This window comes from Cheilinus undulatus, linkage group 9 (genome assembly GCF_018320785.1).
Source record: "Cheilinus undulatus linkage group 9, ASM1832078v1, whole genome shotgun sequence".
NCBI classification, from domain to species: Eukaryota; Metazoa; Chordata; class Actinopteri; order Labriformes; family Labridae; genus Cheilinus; species Cheilinus undulatus.
Window position 1 is genome coordinate 31,868,058 of NC_054873.1, and position 21,893 is coordinate 31,889,950.

The following is a 21,893-nucleotide window of genomic DNA, read 5'->3' on the forward strand; positions in this document are numbered from 1 at the left end:
CATCCCTGTGGAAGAAATCACATGCTCTCCTAGCTCCGTAAGAAATACTGGATTGTAAAGGCTAACTCAGATGCAAGAAATGTGATCTCAAAATGGTTTACCTCTCAGAGGTAAACCAGGGGAGCAGAAGATAGCGGACTTACCACTTAAAAGAATCCTACCTGACCTCCCTCCATTTACTGATGTAGGTTTAGATTATTTTGGCCCCTTTGAAGTGAGGAGGGGAAGAGGATTCATCAAACGGTATGTAGTTCTATTCACCTGTCTGTCCAGTAGAGCTGTGCACTCAGAGGTAGCTTATTTGCTGGACACGGACTCCTGCATCCATGCCCTGAGAAGGTTTGTTTGCAGGAGAGGTCAGCTTAAACACATCAGATCTGACAATGGTACAAACCTGGTGGGTGCTCAGGCAGAGCTTAAAAAGGCCCTGGACACTCTTAAGCACAGTAAGATCCAAGATGCTCTACTTCCTGATGGAATCCAGTGGAACTTTAATCCACCGGCTGCATCAAACTATGGCGGAGTCTGGGAAAGACTCATGAGATCTGTCCTCCAGGTGCTGAACTCCACTCTCCATCAACAAATCATCGATGATGAAGGCCTTCAAACCCTCTTTTGTGAGGTAGAATCCATCCTTAACAATCACCCCCTCTGCACAGTGTCCTCTGATCCACATGACTTGGAACCATTAACTCCAATTCACATCCTCCTGTTAAAATCACCACCTGTCCTTGCCCCTGGAACCTTTCTGAAATCTGACCTCTATGTAAGACGTCGCTGGAAACGTGGTTGACCCTACAACTCCTCAAGGATCATGGCCACTGGGAAGAGTGCTGGAGACCAAGTCTGACGAGAGAGGTTTGGTCCGCTCAGTGAAGATCAAAACAAAGACCTCAGTCCTTGAAAGACCAATCACCAAGCTGTGCTGCATTCTGGAGACTGAGTGACTTTCTTCTATAAAAAGGAGAAATCCACAAGGGATTTAATGTATATACTTTATTTTTGCTAATAAAAGTGATGAAGTACTGTCAATTTATGGCTCCTTTGCTATTTAATTTCAAAGTGTTACTGATTCTATAGAGAACAGTTGGGGGCTGGTGTGTAGGAGCCACATTTCAGTTTTTATTTACATAGTTTAATTTCTCATTGTTGACCTTTCATTTTGTCTTGACCTCTGCAGGTGGTGAGGTGACTCACTTATTAGTAGGAGCGGCTGACGCACAGCGCATAATATCATTGACTGCAGGCTTTGATTGCTGTGATTTATTTGTTAAGAATCCAGCCTTTGTTTTTCATTTATCTTATTTATTACTGTAATAAACAACACAATTTGGAATCAGCTCTCTGGGGATTTATTTTTGAAAGCTTGCACGTATGATGAGGATGCTGTGACGCTGTTCCCATTCCAACTGTGATTAAACATTAACACAAGGAAAGGTTAAAGGACAAACCTGTTTTTTAAAGCTTTTGGTCATCACAATGTCAGAAATCTATCTGACCAGCTGGGTGTAGCTGGCCGGGCCTTAGTCAAGCCATGGTTGCCCATCGTATACTCTCTGCACAGCACAACAAATGATGCACAATCCGACTGAAAGTTGCATGACTTCCAAGTGAGTCGTATGACTCAAAATTTCAGGCTGAATAGGATGAATTTACACAATGTACACCAAGCTTCACTGGTGGAGCCCAAGCTGTTAGAGGGTGTTATCTCAGAGGCAGTGCATTACCAAGAGGGTACTTCAATTTGTGGGTTTGGGACCACTATTATTTCCTTTCTATATCTATTGCTATACTCAGTAGGACAACTGGGTAAAGGTTACATTAACAAAGTGCTTTACAGGGAGTGCATGGCTACAAAACCTCCATATGGATAGATATATTCATGATAACGTGCATTAAGTACAATAAAATTAGTTCAAAAGCATGAATCCATAGTAGCATGAATCTGAATGAGGGTGCAACCTGCTTTATGCTATAAAGGAGGAGGCTGGGGTGGAGGAGGTTAAGCTTTGCCTTCGGCATCAGCATTAATGTAAGCAGGGTTTAGTGAGAAGTAAGTCATATTTGGATGAAAAAGAGCTGTGATTGGCTGTGGGAGCTTGGAGATCAGCTAGCCGTCAGCTGATCGTCGCTGGGCGTATGTCTACCATGTCCTACAAGAACTAACGCTAAGCTTCAATAGCAAATGCTGGATAAATTTGGCAATACTTTTAAGAGGCAATTTATTAATGGATTTATGCCTTTAATGAGTATGTTTACAGTGAGAACTACATAGAAAAAATATATTTTAAAAGGAGAGGCATGCCTCCCTTGGGGGCTACCACAGGACATCAGTAGTGGCACAGTTAGAGAAACATGAACCATTAAAACTAACTGTACAGTATGTGTAACTTCTGCAATGTGTTGGGCATAATGACATGTCTTTCCAGAAAAAGAGACAAGCTAAATTTTGAAGCCAGGGATAATGAAGAAAGACTTTTAGCTGCCTGTGGAGACCGAGTTCCCCTATCCCTCCAAACACATTATAAAAGTGCTCATCTCCATTCCCAAACCCCTGAAATAGAAAACACATAGACTCAATCATTATCTCCACTTCCCATCCTGCTGCCAGCCTACTGCCTTTAGTTCTGCTACAGCATGGCAGTCATGGCAGTATAATGGTGCAATGACAGTAATAAATACAACAAAATCGTTCAGAAGCTGAACAGGAAGCATATTTACAAGATGACCTAGTTAATGTAATTGACAAAAACAGTACAAATTGTCCAACAAAATGAAGTGCTGCACAGCAAGTTGAAGGAAAAACTATCCAATGCTCTCTGGCTGAAACTTCACAAAGAATGACAAATTATGCCCACAGAGAGTGATGATGGATATGGGCTCTGCTGCTCTAATCATTATCATTGTTGTTATCAACTGCATCAATATTGCACCTCTCACACACACACACTGCACAGAATGCCCTCTGGCTTTCCTCCTACTTTGACAAAACACTGCATTATTCCATTTTTCAAAGTAAGTCTGGAGCTAGTGTTGAACAATGTGTCTAAAAGATGTATGTTCTTTCTAATTAAAAGAAAAAAGTGGAGCCATGCTCAAACATGCGAGCAGTCTGGTCTATTTGACACAGCTGCTGCTTCAATTATAGTCAAGTCTTTGTGCAAAAAGGAGAGAGATGACAGTGCGTGATTCCATGTGCATATGTAGTATTTTGTCATTTAACTACTGTAAGGCTGCAGAATCAAAGGATGTCACTGACACTGGCAAATGATGATGACATACATCAGATTTGAGAGGACGCTTTGCTCTATGTCTCATCAAGAAATACAACATACATTGGTGTGAAAATGATTTGAATACGAAGCCTGGAAAGCTTTGTGGCTGAAACACGTACCCACATGTGCCAAGTCTGTTCACTGAAGTGGGCAGCTCAGGTTTAAGTCTGCCTAAGTAAATGTGCTTAGTAGTGAAGCCAGACATTTTTAAGAGCTCTCCCTGCTGAGTGGCTGCAGTATAGGTCATACCCCCCATGTTAAAATATGAGACAGGGTCAAATAATAAAAAAACACCTTAAGTTACCTATTGTCAAATCCTGATTCTATCCTGATAGAACTGTCATGATTTATTTATTTATCTAAATTTGGCACAAAAAGTAAGGACATTTATGTTTGGTAGATTATTTCTTTGTTGTAACAATGCTTCTTGGCAGTAGAACATATACCCCTGAAAAATATTTTTATTTCCCTTTTAAATAGTGTCACATTTGTAAGGCACATGCATTTGTGGGCTGACCAGTAGGAATTAGCAGTGTGTGACCAGGCTGGTGACCATCATGAGTAGGAGGTGCCAGGCTGTTGTGGCTGTGTATGGTTCTTCCACACACTACTGAGGCTCTTGTTTGATAAAATTAATAAATTGTTAAATTGCCAGTCTGTCTTGTTTTTTCAGACTTCAATCATCCAATCCACAAAACAACACCTGGCATTAGCAGAAAAGATTTGACAGATTTTTCATGGGCACAGCCAACATACTCAGCTGTGCTGCTCATCCCACAAATAAATTTTCCTTACAGATGTGGCACCATTTAAAGGGAAATAAACAGGCTTTCCAACGGTGTATGATTTATTGCAAATAAGCATTATTACAACAAATAAATAATCTACCAAACACTTTTTTTTTTTTTTTTTTACTTTTTGTGCTAAGTTTATGTCAAAGTGTTCATCTTTCCAAGTAGTTTTCTTTAATAACTTTTTTGATTTAAAAAAACAAAAACAAAGATCAGATGCAATGTTAAAATCAACAGTTATGTTGACAATCACAGTTCCTTAAATTCAAGTTCTACTGACCCATTTGTTCTCCTCTTTTGATCTTGCATGAACTCACAGAGATAAAGTCCCTATAGTCCAACAAATCAAGACAAATGCAAGCGCCTTCTGCTCCCGTTTGCAGCATATTTTGACCCACGGGTCACACTGCATCACCTACTGGAAATGACCAGAGATGCACATCAGGCTAAATCAATTGGCTGCACGGTCACTCGTTCAATTAAGATCTTGGATGGGGGGTGGTCACTGCGGTTTGTGGTGCGGTGAGGACAGGCTCCCAAAGGAGCAGTAAGTGCTGAAATCAGCTCAGCTGTGCCTGCCATTTGTCATTATCTAATGGTAAATCCATCTGTGTCAGGTAGAGGCTCCACGATAGGACGGAGACACAAGGAAGATAGGGAAAAGGGAACGAGGATGGATTGATACGAGCTGGACAAGTGTTCAAATGCTATCCTGAAATACACATATTGTTAAATGAGAAGACTGGGACTTTCTATTGTTGCTGAGTTTTCTGTTTAAGGCTAAAAGATCCTATCAAGTAGAAAGGACAAAATCTTCAAGGTTTGCTTTTATATTATGTGAATGCACACACACATTCAAAGGCACTTTTTTCTATTTTAGGAGGAAAAAACGTCAAAGAAAGACGATAGAAACTAGATAAAACAAATTAACACAATTACAAAGAGGAATTAAGATGGGATACAATTATCTGGAACAAAGAATGCGGTTTTGTAATTCTCTCAATTACATGATCTGTGACTTAATTAAATTAGAATTCGACTAAATCATTACTTTAATATGATTTTAATTAATACACGTCTCAGCTATGTACACCATTTGTCTGTAGACAATGTAAGAGCTTACTGAGCTTTTCAGGCATATTCTGTTTGTGTGCTGCTTTGTGTGTATTTGAGTCTGCACTGTATAATGGATTTACTGTCTATAATCAAAATGGCAGACAACCAAGCTTTCTTAATTTATAGACAGATATGATGCCATGTGTCATTTAGCATATAAATCAGAGACACTGGACTGTTTTTGCCAGATATTGTTTGTAATTGACAAATGGTGATGGATAAGGTCTACTGATTTCAATACAACTTATAGTGCCTATGAAAAGTATTCGCCCCCATGGATACTTTTTTTAACCCTTTATCTTATTTAATACATCAGTCATGATCATTGTAAACTGGCTTTTTTGACAAAAAAATTTACAAAACTCTTTTTAATGTCAAAGTGAAAACATATTTCTACAAAGCAATGGCAAGTAAATAAAAATATGTAATCTAAATGAGCGACTAGATAAATATTCACCCCCTTCATGTCAGTATTTAGTGGATGCACCTCTGGTCTCAATCATGCTTGGACATCTGGACACTGTAACTTTACTCCATTCTTCTTTGCAAAATTGCTTTACAATGGAGATGGTGTGTTTGTGGAGATGAGCAGTGTTTGGTGATGGCCAAACAAAGCATCTTGTCTGATGGCCACAAAGCAGTGTTAATTTTGAAAGCTGTTTTAAATTTTAAATTTTAGTCTTAGTCTTACTCTTTAGATTGAATGCCTTTTAGTTTTAGTCACATTTTAGTCATTTCTACCCATTAAAGTTTTAGTCTATTTTTGGTTGACGACAACGCAAAAATATTTAAGTCTAGTTTTAGTCCATAAAAAGTCCACACATTTTAGTCTTTACCTTAAAGGGATACTTCAACATTTTGGCAAATTCACCCATTGCCATAATTCTTATAGTCTTAGTAATAGGTTCGTTACCTTCAGTTGTTGGTACAAGCTATTTTTAGATCGCCGCTGCCGAGTTCGGATCTGATGTGCCAGCTCAATGTAAGCAGACGGTATTCCGGCTTTCCCTCATCAAACTCATCAAATACACAATCCAACAACTCCAAAACGCTCTCGTGGACACGTTGTGTCCTGCACATTCACCACGCTGTGTAATAATCATTGAACATTACGAGATGGAGATGTTTTAAAGCTAAATGCAAAACTGGAACTACACTCCAGGCATGGCTGCTGCACTGTGTCGCTCCGCCCAGTGGTTTACTCAAGAAATAGTTACGAGTATTTGCTTCATGCGTCGTAATGCTACATAAGTATACGTTATTATTTCATAGCATGGTGAATGTGCAGGTCACAACTTGTCCACGAGAGCGTTTTGGAGTTGTTGGATTGTGTATTTGATGAGTTTGATGAGGGAAAGCCGGAATACCGTCTGCTTACATTGAGTTGCCACAGCAGGTCCGAACTCGGCAGCGGCGATCTAAAAATAGCTTGCACCGACAACTGAAGGTAACGAACCTATTACTAAGACCATAGGAATTATGGCAATGGGCGAATTTGCCAAAATGTTGAAGTATCCCTTTAAGTCATACATTTATTCTCTTGCCTCAATCTGGTACCAAGTCATGGTAGTGTTATCCATGCACCCTGCCAAACCTGGGATCCCTGCTTTCTACAGCTGAGAGGTATCAGAACTACAGATCCCTTGTATTTTGACAGATTTACCCACAGTGGAGAAATTTAATGGATTTTGAGTGTCTGGCATAAAAAGAAAATACATTTAGGACTAGTTTTATTCCTTTTGTTGAAAACTCAACCTACCTTTTGTCAGTTTTAGTCATCAAAGATCTATTTTTGACTAGACTTAGTCTAGTCTTTCTCTTGGAAAAAAGGCTGTTGACAAACATTTCTAGTCATAGTTTTCGTTGACAAAATGAACACTGCCACAGAGCACCATTTTGGTCTCAAAAGACCAAAGAACTTTCTTCCACTTGACCATGAAGTCTCCAACATGCCTTTTTGCAAATTGCAGTCCAGATTATGTGAGTTTTCTTCAAAAGTGTCTTTCTCTTTGCCATTCTTCTATAAACCTTTGACTGGTGAAGAACCTGGACAACAGTTGTTATAAGCAGAGTCTCTCCCGTCTCAGCTGCTGAATCTTTTAACTCCCTCAGAGTAGTCATAGGAGTCTTGGTGGCTTGTCTCACTAGTCTCCTTCTTGGGATGTTCAGTGACTTGAAAAAAAATATTGCATTCATACCCTGACTTGTACTTTTCAACAATCTTTTCTCTGAGTTCCTTGGAGTGTTCTTTTGTCTTTGAGGTGTCATGGTAGCCAGGAATACTGAATAACCAGTGACTGGACCTTCCAGACACAGATGTATTTGTTCTGCAATCACTTGGGACACATTCGCTGTACTCAGGTGATCCCCATTTCACACCATTTTCACACATTTTTATTAAATGACATTACTCTGTAGGAATCTGTTTTCACTTTGACATAAAAGAGTTTTTTTGTATTTTGTTTGTCAGGAAAGTCAGATTATATTGCCCATGATTGATTTATAACAGTGAAATCAAATGGTATTGGGAACATCATTGGGATGATTGTGGCAAATCATGACTCAAAACAGTGACACTACCTTATCATGAGCGCCGGGCCTGTATAGTAAGCACATGAGCGTATTTGTGTTTAAGCACTGCTTTTAAAAGCCTTGGTCAGCACGACACTTTAAGTTTGTGCTGCACCAAAGGAAAGCTGCAGAGAAACCCACTGCAGAGTGGAATTAGTACAATCAGGAGAGATATGGAATTAATATGTCTGATTAAGTGCCTGACTGAGTTAGCATTTACAGTCCAAATAGAGTTCAGGCAGGAGGAGAGGAATGAGATACTGGAGGAGGAAGAAAGGCAAAAACATTCAACGGAGGAGAAAAATATTGTGAAATAGACTGGGAGGGAAGGGGAAAAAAGGTAAAATAGCTGATATGAATCAGTTCTCAGTGTGGTATTTTTCTTTCAGCTCTTTGGTTCACTCAAGCCAGTCTCTTATCTTTGATTAATTATTTTTGACACAAAAATGTTCCCCCATTCATCTGCCTTTGAAATGGAGTCTGGTGATTCTCCTGTCTAAGGTTTCCCCAATTCACACACCACCTGTCAGCTACCAATGATGGGTGAGGTAATTGGCTTGGCCCCATCAAAAATGTAAGACTTTTTTTTCTGAGATATTGTGATCTGTTTTCATTATGACCTTGTCATTAGGGATAAAAAAAGATCCACATGAAGTTCCTTCCATAGATAAGAAGACTGAGGATGACACAAAGGAGGAAATACTCCAAGGGAGGCAAATACAGACACAATATCAAAACTCAAAGAGGTAGAGGGAAGGCCAGGCAAAAGGTACTTTGAGGAGAAGCATGGAAGATGAAAGACACAGAGTGCATGGTTACCCCCAGAGAGGGGAAGAGAAGTAAATTACCAATATCAAATCTCTACCTTGAAATATCTGACTCTGTTATGAAAGGCTGGCAAAAGCTTTTGAAGAAAAATGCATGAGAACGGATGTCATGCTACCGTGGGGTGATAAAAGAAGCCTACCATGCTGAGCAAAAAGCATATGTAATGGCAATCCACAGAAGAATACAACCAAGGATGGTACAGCATAGAGCGAACTGTGATTAAAGACGAAAATTGAGTCTGCGCATGATTGTTGTTGATGAATAATAGCGGGAGGAAGGAGAAAAGAAAAAGACATTATCAATCCAAAAGAGAGGGTGAAGAAATGAAGTGGGGGAGAATAAAGGAGAGTGGGGTAAGGCAGAGAAATGAAACCTTGGAGTGGGAGACAAGGAGAATATGAATTAGAAAGAAACGGCGAAGTGATGCATGGAATCTTTTTTTTTTTTTTTTTCAAGGATTAGTGTGATATGAGAGCAAAGAAGGTGTGAGACACATAGAAGGAGATTGGACGGCTGCAGATTTTTTTTTTTTTTTTTTTTGGATTATCATTAATTTCATTTCCTGGTGTGATGGACATCATGGTGAGTCACCGGGTATGTCCGTCTCCTTGAGATGAGGGCCTCTACTGAAGTGGCGAGCGTGCAGCACCATCAAAGGAACACGGTAAATTAGTGAGATATTCTATAATTTCCCCCTGCGGTTCTCTCTTCACATTTCCCTCATTTGGCTCCCACTTCAGGAGCAAAATATCGAGCTTCAAGTGGTGTAACATTTGATCCAGGAACAGATTTTTATTTTCACTTTTTGGCAAAGTCAAATAGGGTTGCTTTATGATTTATGCTTCTGCTTCTAATTATGCTATAAAATCAGCTCTGAAAATCTGGATCATGAAGTATTTAGGCACTAAGAGCATGCAGACTAAACTGCATACAATATTCAAAAGGCTGTTGTGTCAGCACAGGCATTGTCACTCCACTTTGATTTTTTTCTATCTGTTATCACAAATGACTGAAATAGTTCAGGATTTGTCATTTTTTATCCAGAGTAACTACTTTCGAACCATGAATATATATCCAGTGATAAACACAACAACTACATTCTGACATATCAATCTTAACATTTGAAATTCATTATCTTTAGAGGGCATAAACATTTTTGTTGACCACACTGACCCTTTGGTCATTTGTGCTTTTCAGTAAAAATTTGTTCTTACTGATTTTTGTTCAAATAAATCTCTTAAACATTCATAATGCATCCCAACTCTCCTGCCCTGTTTCACTACCAAGTGACAATTTGAAGTGATTAAATGCATCTCAAAGAAGAATAAGATGATTTGCAAAATCTCTTTGTCCTCCATGAATTGCACTCATGTGACAAAGTGTTGCTTTTGTATTTCTATAAACATTTTCCCTGAGTGGACAGAGTTGTTACTCTTCCCCCAGGTGGTAGCAGGGTTAATGGTAGGATGGTGAGGGTTTCACATGAAAAAGAAAATGTTTGAAGCATGTTCAACCTCTGAGTGGTACATAAATAGTTGCATTGTTGCATCAGTGTGGACACAGAGCTGAGAACAACAAACCAAGACAGAGTTTCACTCAACTTTCTTGCAGAAGTCATCATTTAAAACAAACACGCATATGCTATATTTAGACCGGCAAAATTAATATTGAACATAACATGTGTTTTGCACTAAGGAGAGACTTCTGTCGAGGCACTCTGCCACAAAGCCCAGATAAGTGGACGGATGCAGTGATGGTTGTCCTTCTGGAACTTTGTCCCGTCTTCACACAGGAGCTCAGTCAGTGTGACCATCAGGTTCTTGGTCACCTCTATGGCCCAGCCCCCTGATTGCTCAGATTAGCAGGGCGACCAGCTCTTACAACAGTCCCTGTTGTGCCAAACTTCTTCCATTTTGAGAATTATGGAGGCCACTGTACTTTTGGGAACCTTCAGTGCAGCAGCATTTTTTGTAGCCTTCCCTTGACCTTATGGCTTGGTTTTTGCTCTAATATACATTGTCAGCTGAGAGACCTTCTAAAGAGAGGTATGTGCCTTTCCAAATCAATTTAATTTACCACAGGTGGACTCCAGTCAAGGTGTAGCAACTTCTCAGCAATGCTCCAGAGCAATGGAAGGAACTTGAGCTAAATTTACAGTGTTTTTCAAAAGAGTCTGAATACTTATGTCAATGTGATATTCTATACATATATATATATATATATATATATATATATTTGCGAAAATATTTTTGAAAATTCAGTTTTCACTTTGTCATGATAAGGTATTGAGTGCAGAGTAATGAAAATAAAAATGAACTTTAAGGACTGCAGCATCAGGCTGCAACATAACAAAAGTGAAAAAAGAGAAGGGGGTCTGAATACTTTCTGAATGCACTGTATAATGCATTGTGTTGTATTATTGCTTTTCAGCTTTTTTACTCCAATGCTTTTCTATTACTACATAAATATTCATGAGAGAAATAGTTATTCATTAATTTTATTTAAAAAAAACCCCAAACAAACAAAAAACAGCCACTCTGTTAATGTTACTGGTTAAGCTACTGACATCAAACAAGAGAAATCAAAAGATGATAGCTCCCTCTGCAGGTAAAAAGAGTACTGCATCATATATGTTAGTCAAAGGGAGTTTAATTGTCCATTTTGGAACCAATCTTGTAGTCAGCAATGTAATGGCACTTGTAATAGTCCCAACTGGGGTCCCAGTTTGGTGCATGTAGTCACATGCCAAATACATCATCACCATTAAAAAGTAAACAAAAGCAGTAGCATTTACAAGTGCTTGCTAAATGCTATTAAACAACCAACGAAGAAGAGCAAGATGCTGGCAAAATTAAACACATGAAGAAGAAAAGTAAAAGCTCCCGCTGCAAATAAACAGAGAAGTGAGACCCCTCAGCTTCTTCTCCACCTCTTCATCTCTGCACTGTTTTTAAAAAGCCTCTGGCTGTGAAAGCAGAGCAGGTTAAGGATATTATAGATGCTTATACATTTTTAAGACTATACACGGACCTGTACAAGCAGAGAACAGCAGCTACATGTGTGTGTATTTAAGTGCTCGGCTCAGACTCCACTGAAACGTCCCATCCTGTGTCGACGTGATCTAGTCTGGGGTTCACTGACAAACATGAGTCAGGATTTTACATCAGTATCCACTGCACAAGCTTTTTACTAACAATGGTGCAACAGCACACTTCATAAATCAGAATTATGACGCAATGCTTAAAAATGCACATAATTTGATTAGCATTTTATTTGTATTTACTTTCATTTTTTCAAATCAGGAGATATAAGGCTTTTAGTTTCTGTTTTGCTTTCATTTTGCCTAATTTTTGTTTTCCTCTTTTTTTATTGGCTCATGTTTAATACATCACAAGCTGTACCAACAACCACTGACAGCACTAAATATCACTAGCTGGAGCAAAGAATAAGATGCACTAATGTTATTCATAAAGGAGGCTGAGTAGCTCAGTGGGTTACATGGCTGACTTTAGTATAGGAGGTCAATGGCTCAGCTCTGAGTCAGGGCATGATCCAGTTTGGGCCATTAACTCCTGGAACAGCTGTCTGACATTGTAACATTTAATGAAAAAAAAATAAAATAAAAAAGGCAAATCTGGAATTATAAATATGGAGCTTTATGTTCCTCATTTATTGATGACCTGAACCATGACCCCAAAAACCAAGATATGAACTGAACCATGACCTCTGTGCACTGTTACACCCTATTTTATTGTATTGGAAAGTATTATAACATGCCTATTTAATAGACTGAGCACATTTTTGCCCTCCAGAGGATGGACCTGTCTAATTTAAGATGCTTTATGAGTTAACTCCCCTTCCTGCAAACTAATTTTGACCTTTAGACACAAGAAAACAAGAAAATATACAGATTTTAATCAGCTATTAAAATCATTGCCCTAAGACTTTGAGTCTTGTCTGTAGGTCACTGTTTGTGATTCTGTAACTTCCTGTGAAAAAGAAGCTTCACAATCTGCTGTTCCCTGGTGTCATAAGAGAAATAAACATGTACCCTCCAAACTATTAAGCACTCATAAGAGACTTCAGAAACTTTTAATTTGCATCTTTATGCTCCCAAGAGATGTAGCCCTTCTGACTTTACCGAACCCATGTTGTGCCCTTATGTACTTGTACTAACTAAGAAAATAAAAAGATTCATAATCAATGAGTCATACTGCAGTACCATTTCATAAATTTATTCAAAATTTCATGAAGATGTACCTATTTAGTTTTTTATAATCTTGAGAACTTTCCTGACACATGACCCTGAGGACAGACTTAACATTACTGAGTATGCTAATGCTTCTGAGTAGCATGTTCTTATGACAGTACTTTCTCCTTTCCACTGCTTTAAAAATAGAACATAGCACACAAGTATAATAACCTCTTAGTGCATGCATGTCTGTTTCCACATATTGAAACTATGTTTCTGATAATCCATCTGCACACTTTGCATCGTGATGAGAAGAAACACACTCAAAAGACATCCTACTACAGCTCTGAACCATGCAAGAGAGTATGCATACAGAAGTGCAGCTAGCTCATTCCCTGTTGGGCTAAATGCGAGGGATCCTAAGCGGATTTACAGTACGGTATCAGCCCTAAGCAGAGCGTTCATTACAGGTATCAGGAGCTGAAGTTGATAACAGAGTTAAGAGAGAAAATGCTGACATGCTACCAGAGAGAAGAGGTAATATAAAGTCCAGATTAAAATGCTGAACATTATCATGCAAAACACAGGCAAGGGGAGATAGAGAAAGAGAGGGGAAAGAGAAAGTGAGTATCAGAATATAAATGTGTCTTCCTGAGCAAAGTAAGAGAAGAAAATGTAGAAAAGGGAATGCTGCAGATTTTACAAGTTCTAATAAAAATGTGACTGTGCTATTGCAGCATATTTGTTTTGACATGCACAAAGTGGACGCTCAAATGCAGACTTCCATATAAGAGACATTCTTCTCTGCCCATATTTTTGCATGAAAGCCTAGGGAGGAGCATCAGATAGCAGCATTTGCTCGTCCCGTCATGCACAATCAGCCGTGATTCTCCCTCTCTCTCTCTCTCGACGAGGCCATCAGCCTGACAGCACTTTCCAGAACAATCTTGCACCAGACCATCCTTTAGCTTCTGCGCCTGGCAGCACCAGCTGCTATGCTCTGCTAGTCATGCTCGCACACGGAGCAAATGCTCCACTGCAGGAGAGATAAGTAAATGTTGCTGCTGTGTACAAAAAAAAAAAGAATTGTACTGTGTATTTTGAAACAGGTTGATAGAGCTAGAAAGCGGCAGACATAACTCCAACAAAGGAAGTAAATGATGCATCCTACACGTCAGTATATGAGTCATATTATGCAGTGGATGCAGGATATTTGTTCAGTCTGTTCTTCATTTTGGTCAATTTACTGTTGGCAAACAATGGCTTTTGGATTCATTATCAGGCTGAGATATGAGGACAACTCTATGAAATAGTATAGCTGATAAGTAGTGTTGTTTTTTTCTACAAGAAGTGAATAAATCATGCCAAGCAGCTTGAGCTACACTGTTGTAACTGCAGGTTTACATGTCGGTACATGCAAGAAAATGAATGATTTAAACAGTTTTTCTTTATGCAAAATTAACATTCATCTGTGCTTTTTATCCACTGTAAATATGGACAAAGTGTGCGTGTACTTTGTGGGAAAATATTGGGTAAATGATGGGAGACAGAGATTACTCCATGGAAAGCAAACACAGCTCTTGGGAAAGCTCTCTTTCTTTCTCAAAGGAGAGCGAGGCCGTCTGAAGAGGTTATTTATTTTTTATCTGGAGATGGAAACTGAAGAGTGGTTGGGGGAGAGCCCCAGTGGAATTACTGACTGGAGATGTAGCCTCCTGAGGGCTACTGTCTCCCTCGTCTCCCTCTTTCCCCTTCTCCCGCTCACTTTCCATCTCCCACCTTTCTGATCTTCACCGGAGAGCTGCCACTGTCTCTCTGGGAGAAGAGGGAAGAGGAGACGTAAAAAGAGGAGCTGCTCATTCGCAATGCCATCTTTGCCTGCCTCACAGTCAAACTCGATTCTTCCCACACTCGTGTGGTCCACGCAGCTCCGCTCGGCTGTAACAGCGTCAAGCAGCCTGAGTCGAGTTGTTCCACAGGCTCCTCCCAGGCTTGTGTGTCTCTACGTGGGATGCATAGCTTCTTATCCCAGCCCTCCTCATTAACAGCATTCCCATCACACTCCAGAGTCATTAAAAGAGCCACTTGTCCTCCCCCATCCCCTCTGGTGTTTTTCTTTCATCCTTCCATTTCTGTGCGAATGAACCCGTGATGTGAATGTCTTGGCTGACACCTTTACTCCACCAGGACCTCAGTGAATTATTAGGAGGCAGAGAAGTGGAGCTTGGTAGGCTTTGTGAGGCTGCCTCTCCACAGCCTGTTCCAGGCACTCTTGTGTTGTGGGAGCCCATGAAAGGCCGCCTTTCTGCTCCCTATTCCTCTTAATGAACAAAGGTGTCAAATGCATCCTTACATTCGGGTCGTTTGGGAGGTTCCCCATGGCTGCAAAAAAGTCAAGATGCTAAAAATAAGAGTGCTGCTGCAAATATGCAAGGGAGCTCGTATACTTTCAGAGGCCGATGAGGTAATCCTAGCATCCAGGGAGGGATCCAGCTCTTGTGTCAGTGCAGGTTTTGAGCAAGCACATAATTAAGATGACACTGTTGCCACAGTATAGTAAAGTGCTCCTCCACAGCAAAGCTCCTCTGTAAGAAAGAATCCTCACCTGGTGACTGTGTGGTACCCCTGGAGTTTGCCATTTCCAAGATTAATCCCAGTTAACTAAAATGCTTTGGTTAAGTCACATCAGTGTCTCCCTGCAGCCTCACTGATCTAAAATAAGTCCACCAATACTACCCTTAAATGTCTCATTTCAGTTACAAAACTCACATCAGCTCAGTGGACAAGCCAATAGTCATCTGCACCTTGTGCTATCAAATATTTGAATTTTAAATGTCCCCTTATTTCATCTTCAATCCATAGCAAGTTCATTTTCTGTGGATACGTGTATGTAGTAATCTTTTATACAAATACAAAAGCAGGTCTTTTTCCAAACAGGAAGTTAAATACCCTTAATGTAAGACACCAAAAGAATCCAAAATTACCCTTTTTTATCGTGAATAGAAAAAGTATTCACTTTGTCAGATATTTTTCCTTTTACTGATTTCATGAATCATGGACAATATTATTTGTCCTTTTTGTTTTTGAAAAATCTTTTCAATGTCAAGGTGAAAACAGATGTTAAGAAAAATCATATTAAATCTTGACTAGAGTTTACATTTCATTTTTTTAACTGACATTAATTTTTAATGTCAGTTAAAAAAATGAAATGTAAAATCTTTGACTGCATAAAAATTCACCCCCCTTCAAGTCAGTATGTAGTAGATGCACCTTTGGCTGCAATCACAGCACTGAGTCTTTGTGGATAGGTCTTAAGAATGCTTGCACATCTGGACTCTGCAATTTTACTCCATTCTTCTTTGGAAAACTGCTCAAGCTCCGTCACGTTGTACAGTGATCAGGCATGATCAGCTCCTTTCAAGTCCAGCCACAAATTCTGGGTCTGGGTTTTGACTCAGCCACTCCAGAACATTCACCTTGACGTCTTTAAACTCTTTCTGTGTAGCTTTCGCTGCAAAATAAATCTTCTCCCAAACTGTAGTTCTTCTTCTTTTGCAGAATAGGATTGTTCATCAGAATTGTCCTTTAGTTTGCTTGCATTCATTTTTACCCCCTACCTTTACAAGCTTCCCAGGGCTGGCTGCTAAGAAGCATCCCCACAGCATGATACTGTGATCACTGTGCTTCACAGTGGGAATGGTGTGTTTGTGGTGATGTGAGTGGTTGGTGTTCGCCAAACATAGCATCTTCTCTGGTGGCTAGAAAGCACCATTATGGTCTCATCAGATCAAAGAACTTTGTTCCACTTGACCATGGAAGTGGAAGTGTTTTGGTAAACTCTAGTCAAGATTTAATATGATTTTTCTTAATTTACACATGTGTCATATTCCTTTCATTTCTTGATGATGGATTTAACTGAGCTCTGGGGGATGTTCAGTGCCTTGGAATTTTTTTGTATCCATCCCCTGATTTATACTTTTCAACAACATTTCCTCTGAGTTGCTTGGTGTGTCCTTTTGTCTTCATGGTGTAATGGTAGCCAGGAATACTGAATAACCAATGACTGGACTTTCGAAATACTGGTATCTTTGTACTACAATTACTTGAGAACAGGTGATCCCCATTTCACAAATTGTAAGACTACAAGCCCCAGTTGGCCTGACTTCTGTTGAATTAGGTCAGACACTTAAATGTGGGTGCATATTTATGCAATCACATAAAAAAAAATTAATAAAATGATACCACTTTTAACAGGCACTGTATGTAAAATAGTGGGATTTTAAAATGCTATAAAAAGGACAAAATTAGTCATAACTTACTACAAAAATTCTGAGATTAATCATCATTAAATATTTCAATATTTTTGACTGCCCCGACACTTTCCACATGATTTTTCACACAGTACTACTCCTCTCCCACAACACCCCCCCCCCCCGCTATCTTGTTTTAAAGCCACATAAGAGCAGTATGACAACTGATGAACCATCACACACTTTAACATTTCTATGAAGGGAGAGGAAGGATGTGGGAGGAGAAGAGGGGATGGGGAGGGGGGCAGCTGCATAGCAGAGTAGGGTTTGTATGGGGATGCTCTCTTCATTATTTCTCAAATAGAAACAAGCCCAGCCTCTGCTAATCTCTCTCACAACAGTTACGAGAAAATGGACTCGCTGCCTCTCAACGCCACAAGCTAACAAAGGATGTAGAAGAAATCAAATTTGCACCCCTCAAACACCCCTCCCTATGCAATAACCTCCCTATTTTTCCCCGTCCCGTTCTTTACCTCTCTCTCTCTTCCTCTGCCCTCCATCCGCCTGCCTAGTTAACTTCATTGGTAAGAGAGGAAGAATGCTGAGGATGCAGGACTAAAGAGAAACCAGCATCAATTAGACTCTAAAGTGCACTTTATTTTTTGTCCCCCCACCCATGCCAAATTAAATTACTCTATAAATAAAGAAAAAAACGTGCAACGGGAGAGCAATGAACTTTAATTATCGAAGCAGAACCTCAGCATGGGTCAGTGCTCGCCTCACTCTGCTTCACTGTGTGCTCGCACGCTGCACATGAGCTGGCTTTGGGCCTCAGTTTTGATCTGCTCTGAGACGTGAATTTCATAAAATCAGTCTCACTTGGAATTATCAAACCAGCTCCAGATGATATAATGAAAGCAAGTCATGCTCATAAAAATGCCTTTTTTTCGTACTTTGTCTTCCTTTCTTCTCCGTGCTTAGTTAGCACACACTGTATGTTACAAAAAAGTGATCAAACCGCTTTGATAACTCATCTGAGAACACTTGAGACACAGTGGGAAACAAATTAAACATGATAACTAAGACTGTGCTCCCCCCCCTTCCCATGTGGGTTGGATAGATGGGGTAATGTGTGTCTGTGAGAGAGTGAGACACACAGAGAGGGGAGAGAGTGGGAGACAGCAGCTGTGATTCTCCTCTATTTCTTTTTTGGGAGAACTGCCAGGTCAGATGGCGTGGCACAGCATGACCTGTGTAAAATGTTACTGTCGTTTGCCAGTGTTTTATCTTTCTGTTTTAAGTGTGAGGTGTAAATTCTGACCTGGGCTGAGAAATATGTGTAAGATCCGGATGGAATGCCAATGCTCTCCTCTGGTTTGAATCCACTTTGCCCTTCTGCAGGAGAAAAGAGATGAGCAGAGAACAGAAAATGATCTCATGGCGTTTCATAGCTGAAAAAGGTCTGGTGTTACTTGGCAAGCCACAGTTAAAAAGGGTATTAGGCTGTTGTCCTTTTCTTAAGGCTAATTTGCTTACAGCTTGGTTAGGAAAACCCAACCCACAACCATTATCTGTTGTGTCTAAACACCAATTCTAGGTTCAACCAAAAGTGCATGCTTGCATTTATCTAAATACAGTATCTCGGCACTGATTAAGGTTATTCGGCTTCATCAATATAGAGCACTCCAGCATATCAAGGACATCAAGCAAAATAAGAGCGACAGTATGAAAAAGGAAGAGAGATGAGAGGATAAAGTAGGCCAGCAGTCTGCTCTCACAGGTCAGAAGATAAGCCTTCTCAAATATCCTTGTTTACATGCTGTGTTCACATCCAGATATTGAAGATCTTTATTTTTTAATTGATTTTGGTTTTTAATTACGAAACCAGGCAACACTGCCTTATGAAGAAAACACGTTATCATAGAACTGGGGTCAAGGAAATTAAAGTTAATTTAATCATTCTGACACACAAGAAACTAAAAGACATTTTTATTACACATTGGGAGTCTATAAGTGCTATGTCTTTTATTATTCATACCCAGGATTTGAGTCTACAAGATGCTTTTACACATGCAGATAAGATCAACAGATTATTTATAATTGGCAGGAAGGAATATTCAAGTCAGATGAGACAAAGACAAGGTTTCAAAAACAAGGTTATCACATAAATACACTTTTCCAAATAGAAAACTTACAGATGTTCTTTTATCATTGCTGCCATTTGACAGGATGAGATATGCATAAAATGTAATTAATGTTAAGGAACGTCATTCACCAACTGTTCAAAAGATATTTATAATCAAAATCCACTTATAGTCTTCAAGACATCTGCCAAAGCTTCCTGATATTCTCTTAGCTAAGGAGAAAATCTAAGAGCACTCTAATTGATATTTAGCATAGTAAAATTATTAAATTACCTAACTCTTTAAGAAAATAAAAATTGCTTTAGTTAGTAAGCAGCATTTGTATCAAGCACATCCAACTCAACTTCACAGGCTGCATGAAGTTAATTTGAGTTGCAACCTGTTAGCTTGTGGTGATTATACTATCTTAACTGAGGCTATTTATTTTAAGGCAGTAATGCGAATTTAAAGTTAAACTTTTATTTTCAGTATGCAATATTGATCAAAACTAAGAAATATATTCAAAACTACACATATGTTTTGGCATGTAGGGTGCGAAGTATTCATCATGGTGCCCGATGTGCAACAACCCGGAGCTGGAGGAAGGGGAAAGGGGAAACTCGACGGCACCGCTCTTGTCTAGACTGTTTCAGCCCTGGTGAACCATTGGTGTTTTCAGGCCATGGGAAATCCACAGCTTGTGGCAAACCTATTACCCGTCCTGCTGGTACCCTGGGCTAGGCTTACTCACCACATCACTGGGCCCTAAAGGTCTTTGTTTTATTACAACAGAGTATTTTCCCATGCCTGGTAATATGCAAAGACATCCAGAGAATGACCAGGGCTGGGTCAATCTTCCTCCCTGCCCCATGATGCCCTCAGGTGACTAATCTATGCCTTACTCCAGCCTCAGTTTATGGCCCAAACATGCCTAAAGGTTTGGCACAGAACTGTATGACTCACTGAGTGTACAAAATACAATTTCATAGATTTCTTATATAAATAATTTCATATTTATAGCAATTCTTATAAAATATTCCTCTTCTCCATCTACCAAATCACAGCATTAAATTCCCTCTGGGCATTAATGTGATTGATTATCTTTTGGTTTGGATGGATGGACTGCTTTTACTAGCCATTTAATCTGATGCTGTAGAGCTGTAGTGTAAACTATATCTAAAGTAAGTTAGTAGCCCTTTGTTATTCAGCTATATAGTCACGATATAAGCACACAACCTGACATGTTGTGTATTCTTTGAAGAGGTCTGGGTGTCTGCCACTGAGATGCTTATTGAGGTTTGGCATGATTACGTACATGTGGTTTTCTTCCAGTAGATGGTATGCCGTTATTTGTCACAGGCATGCTGAGGTAATGCTTCTCTACTGAGGCTGGGCTTGCACTGTAGAGATGTAAATGAATGACTAGTGGTTGTCTTCATGACTTCTGACAGTGAACCTACAAATGTCTCATTTTCAAATTCTACAACCAGCCCCATTTTAATGAAAAGTATTTTATACTTGGCATCAATATGGAATCTAACCCCATCCTGATGCTTCTTCATGTCTGATCCTATGTGACTCCTGCATAATGGCCCTGCAGTCTCAAAACCTCAAAAGGACATTGAAGAGGTAGGTCTCTCTGCTAAAGGGGAAAGACATGCATGAGCTTATAAAGACACTGCATTAATTAATTGAAGTACACAAGTACAAACAAATCAGCTATTTAAGAACAGTTTCTTGAATCTGCCTGAGAATAAGGATGTTTTTAGAACAAACTTCAGAAAAATCTTGTAAAGCTGTTGGTGAATTAGGCCCAATTTCAGTACATTTGGAAACAATGCTGCCAATCTGCTGCCCACCTGCTCTTGCTTGTTAACTCAATGACTTCACTGCTAAGCTTTAAAAGCAGTTTGAAATGCATGCAGCTAATACAACAAATGTTGAAGCAGAACATTTTAAAAGGCTGCATGTTTTCTGTGGGTGTAGGTAGTTCATAAAGCATTGAACTAAAAAAAAAAAAAAAAACATAAAAGCAAACACTTCTTGTCCTCCGCAAAGCTGATATCTGCCCAAACTTTAACTTAGATGCTTGAAAAATTGGAAATCTACTCTTAAAGTAATTGACAAGGCAGGCAATGTGGGTCCAGCTCAGTGTTTCTGTCCTCCTCTATATTATTAGGCATAAAAAATAATAATAATCTTTTATGACTGACTTTGGCCAAATCACGATATAAAATAAAGGTTTTGGTTCCAATTGATGAAAGTGGTCGTAAAATGCACTCTTAAAGCTTCAACGACCTGGAGATGAGGTGACATTGTGTATCTAAAAGTCCTATCTGCTACAAAAAGAACAATATACAAGAGCTGCCCTGCCTTTTACAATGATGGCTTCTCCATCTTGCCTTTGCTTTTCCAATAATACCATATTTCCTTACAAAGGATGTGGTTAAATTGTTGAGGAATATTTTTTCTTAGAAAAAAGAGGAAGAGTATAATGCTACAGTCTTTAAAGCATTTCAATGACAAAGACATGCCTTCATAAACCAAGAGATACCGTATGTTGGTTCTAGCATTGATCCCTTATGGCAGATATACTATAGAAATCATGTTTCCTTTGAAGCTGAAAATCACTACAGAAACTGTTTCAATGAACAGGAAATGAATCAAGTAGTACAGCCCATCCCAGCCACATTCTCACACATGCACCACCTCTGATTTCCTCATCGAAATAGGCCTGTTATACAATT

The 21,893-nt window shown here is 39.4% G+C and overlaps 1 protein-coding gene across 2 annotated transcripts in view; it reads right to left on the bottom strand.

Moving 5' to 3' along the window:
- Window positions 1-21,893, bottom strand: part of lrrc4ca (leucine rich repeat containing 4C, genome duplicate a) — a 95,037-nt gene that overhangs the window by 41,335 nt on the left and 31,809 nt on the right. The window contains exon 2 of one of the 2 annotated variants that reach the window (XM_041794690.1): window positions 18,345-18,418. The exons of the other annotated variant lie outside the window; for it this stretch is intronic. The gene's annotated coding sequence lies outside the window, so the exon portion shown is untranslated. The remainder of the gene's footprint in view (window positions 1-18,344; window positions 18,419-21,893) is intronic. 2 annotated transcript variants of the gene reach the window in all.